The sequence below is a fragment of the Silene latifolia genome, chromosome 5, assembly GCF_048544455.1.
Source record: "Silene latifolia isolate original U9 population chromosome 5, ASM4854445v1, whole genome shotgun sequence".
Classification (NCBI taxonomy): Eukaryota; Viridiplantae; Streptophyta; class Magnoliopsida; order Caryophyllales; family Caryophyllaceae; genus Silene; species Silene latifolia.
The window spans coordinates 68365285-68369166 of NC_133530.1; positions in this window are offsets into that span (position 1 = coordinate 68365285).

The window sequence follows — 3882 nt, forward strand, 5'->3', positions numbered from 1 at the left end:
CAATTCTAAGTTCTAAGCAGGGAATCGCAAGTATTTCGGAGGGATGGGCATCTTTGCTGAAGACGCCATGGTCTGCTCGTCCAAGAGGTAGGATGCTCGGATTGTTGCATGGAGGGACGGGTGGTTGATGAGTCGGGACGCTCGGATTGTGGGCTCCTTGGACGAGCGGCTTAGCTCTTAGGACGCTCGGATTCCTCTTCAGAATCCTTCCCTTCGCAAACTTCTTACAATGTTGCTCTTTAGTTCTTGTCCTTCCTTCAATACCCGTTCAACCAAGATCGTGAATGTCCTTCCAAATAGGCTCAAGAGACAGGAATTTTCCGCCTAATTGTCTCCTTTCCTACAAATCAAACACAAAGCGGTAGGAAAGCAAAATAGAAAGCATTTGACGGGTAAAATAGATATGAAACGCTATAATAATATGCAAAATAGGTTCAAGTAGGGGGCTAAATGTGCGCAAATATGAGTCACATCAATGCCACAAAATGGTATCTTAGAGGTTGTGGTTTTCGAGGTCTGGGGCATCGATTTCCAAGGACCATTCCCATCTAGTAAAGGTAACAGGTATATTTTAATAGCCGTTGACTATGTGCCTAAGTGGGTGGAGGCAATAGCTTTACCCAATTGTGATGCCAAGACCGTGATTAAGATGTTTAAAAATATTATATTTCCCCGATTTGGTGTCCCTCGGGTCATCATTAGTGATGGGGGAATGCACTTTAAAGAAAAGAAACTAACTTCCATCTTGTCTAAGGTTGGTGTTCAACAACGGCGTGGTTTGGCGTATCATCCTCAAACCAGTGGTCAAGTTGAAGTCTTTAATCGTGAGATTAAAGAGATTTGAGCTAAGGTAGTTTCTAAATCACGGAAGGACTAAAGTCTTAAACTAGAAGACACATTATGGGCCTATAGGACTGCCTTTAAGACACCGATTGGTGCATCACCTTATCGGTTAGTTTATGGGAAGTCGTGTCATTTACCTGTTGATTTAGAATGTAAAGCTTGGTGGGCAATTCGTAATCTTAACTTTGATCCTAAGTAGTGTGGTCAGAACCGTCTATTGCAGCTAGATGAGCTGGAGGAGTTTAGGCTCAACGCCTATGATAGCTCCCGCATCTACAAGGATAAGACGAAGAGATGGCACGACAAAAGGATCTTACCTCGAGGATTTCATGTCGGGCAGAAGGTGTTGCTGTTTAATGCCCGACTGTGATTATTGCCTGGCAAGCTGAAATCCAGGTGGAGTGGCCCTTATACAGTGACAGCCGTCACTAAATTTGGGTCTGTTGAGCTAAAAGGTTCCGAGGGAAATAGGTTCAAGGTGAACGGGCAATATGTGAAGCATTACCACGAAGCAAATGATGCAGACAACCGTGTTGAAGTATTGTACTTCAACGAGCTTGATGAGCCAGTTAGTTGAAGCCAGAAAGGTCGTGCGGGACCTCTTAAACCTGCGCTTTCCGGGAGGCAACCCAGACTATTTTGTTGTACTTTAGTTAAACTTATTTCTTTTCCTTTAGCTTTGTGTTTAACTTTGAACGCCGAACAATGCGTCTCTCGTATTTCCTACACTTCTTATGTACGTTTTGCAGGTGCTGTAGCTCGATCGAGTGGTTTTTCTACTCAATCGACTACTTTTGCTAAGAATTCTACTCGATCGAGCATCTGCTACTCTCGATCGAACTGCTGCAAATCCACTTCCCTCAATCGAGTATACCATCTTCTCGATCGAGTCCTTTTGACACCCAATCCTGTCGATCGCACTATTCTGATCTATTCGATCGAGCAGTTATATGGTCTAGCTGCTGTTTTTCGTCCTTTGAGCTACTGTGTGGCTACCCATGACCTCCCATGTTCATGGTCGATTTGGGGAGGCCCCTCCTTACGCTATCTTGTAAGTTTTTCGAATCCCGTTATCCTTTTCTCCTTAGTTTGCATTTCTTTCCCTATTTTTAGTACAATGAGGGCATTGTACGGCTTGGTTTGGGGAGGTATGCATCCATATCTGTGTCTCCATGTTTTTCTTGCATTTTCGTTTACACGTTTATTCATTTTTCGCATGCATAGTTGCCTTTTATTTCAAAATCACATAAAATTCAAAAATTTTCACGCTTATTTTGAGTCGGAAGGTTTGAACTTTAACGCTACATTGAGTCTTTATCCTTGTCCTGTATATCTTGACATTTTGTTGGCATGGTGATGTGCATAATCTACGAGTTTTTGTTTCTCTCTTATCTGAACGAATAGGGTTGACTCACGTATTGGCAAGCTACATTACATTCTGAGGTCAGAGCTTATTAAACTGGTGACATTCATGACCGGTTTCATGTAGGATGTGAGTAGTACTCTCTATAAGGCATGTAACATCAATTTGCATAAGCATGAATCTAGTCTTCTTAATACCTGTATGCATTCGGTCTGTGGATGGTGACACGTGTTAGGAGAGGTAGTTCCCTTTATTTCATTCTACCCATGAGCCTCACATACCCAAATTGCCTTCTTTGTCCTGTTTAACTACAATCTATAATTATGCCTACCCTAGCCGAGCTAGTAATCAGTAGTTTTTGGGAATGTTTCATTGTTGTTTGGTTATATATCCAATTTGAAGAAGTTGGTGGATATGTTGAAGGGAATGGAAAGAAGAAAAACTGAAAAGAAAATCTGTGTAGAAAAGAAAAAAATTAGAAAGAGAATTGAAAAAGAAAAAAAAGAAGAAAAGAAAAATTATGAAAAAAATCATGAGCTGAAGTTTAATTCGTTGTGATTTTACCCCCATGTCTTATTTGTATCTTATGGGGAGTTGACAAGTTTATGTGGTGTATTGTGAGTTGAGTGCATCCAATTTGCACTGTTTTGTATTGATATATATTGAGTATGAAGTTGGGATGTAGTTTCAAAATTTGGATTCGTTGTTGCTAGCCTGGCTATTAACTCCACATTTTCAAATTCATTTTAGCCCCTTCTTACCCATTACCTCAGTTACCCAATTGTAAGTCCTCGGCCTGTGTCTTGGTCAGCAGTTGGTGGGAATGCATATGTACGGTCGTAGAGATTCTATTCATGTTAAACTGCATGCATGCTCTTATAGGTTGAGTTAGGTGAGTGTCTTTACTTCTTTCTATCTTTCACTTATATACTTGCCCCGTGCCCAATTTGAGTGATGAGCGACCCGTGAGAGTCCGATATCTATGAGTCTTGCAAGGTCGACGGTTCAGTAAGTTTGAGACATTGATTTAATTCGTTTGCACTTATCACTTGCCACTTTGTTAGTTGTTGCATTAAACTGGTTTTGGTGGATGATTTGTAGTTGATAAGTTGGTCCCGTTCCACTATCTGTTCTTAGCTGCATTCATAGTTTGCTTGGGGACAAGCAAAGGTTTGGTTTGGGGAGATTTGACGCGTGTATTTTATATAAGGTTTTTACCTCATTTTTACACGCATTTTTGTACTATTTATGTAGCATCTAGCTACAAATACCCCCTAATAGTCTACTTTGGTTTGTCTTGTGTAAATTGCAGGTACGAACCAGAAAGAAGATAAATAGAGCCTAAACTTGTCTCATTTGCATGCATTTGTGGAGAATAAGGAATTAGAGCTTGGAATCTATCACTTAAAGGACGCGTGAGCTGACCTCGGAAGGTGTCAAGGAATCCTACGTGCTAATATAGCTCGATAGACCACTTATTAGTCGATCGAATGCTTTATCCTTTGATGATTCACTCGATCGAGTTGTTTTGATACTCGATCGAGAAGGCTGATATAAGAAGTCCTCGATCGAATGTTTTTTCTGTTCGATCGAGAGGGATTGCTGGTTATGTCCTCGATCGAGTGGTTTCATTCCACTCGATCGAGAGGTTTCACCTTGTACGTGTGCTTTTGCCT